Genomic DNA, 352 nt, shown 5'->3' with positions numbered 1-352 from the left:
TTTTTTCAATACCTCTCCTAAATTCTTTTTTTGTTGTTTTTTCTTTTCCTTGCCAAAAAAAAAAAAAAAAAAGCTGCTTGAAGTGACGTTTCAGCGCTGTGTTGAGCACTGTAATTCCTGCGGTTGGGGAGGGCGGGCTGGGACCTGCACACCACGTGCTGGATTTTTACCCCCAAATGAAATTTCTGGTGTTCACTGAAGTACCAGCCCCAGACACGGACCTGTCCGACGCGTTTCTTACCTTGGTGTGTGTAACTGAGAGCATCTCATCGGCTGTACGCATTCGTTCTGTCCCTGGTAAGACAACTGTGGTACTAAATGTCATTTGAACCAATAAATTATTATGTCAGAG

This window comes from Buceros rhinoceros, unplaced genomic scaffold, assembly GCF_000710305.1.
Source record: "Buceros rhinoceros silvestris isolate BGI_N320 unplaced genomic scaffold, ASM71030v1 scaffold13186, whole genome shotgun sequence".
Lineage (NCBI taxonomy): Eukaryota > Metazoa > Chordata > Aves > Bucerotiformes > Bucerotidae > Buceros > Buceros rhinoceros.
This window is presented reverse-complemented; position numbering follows the sequence as displayed.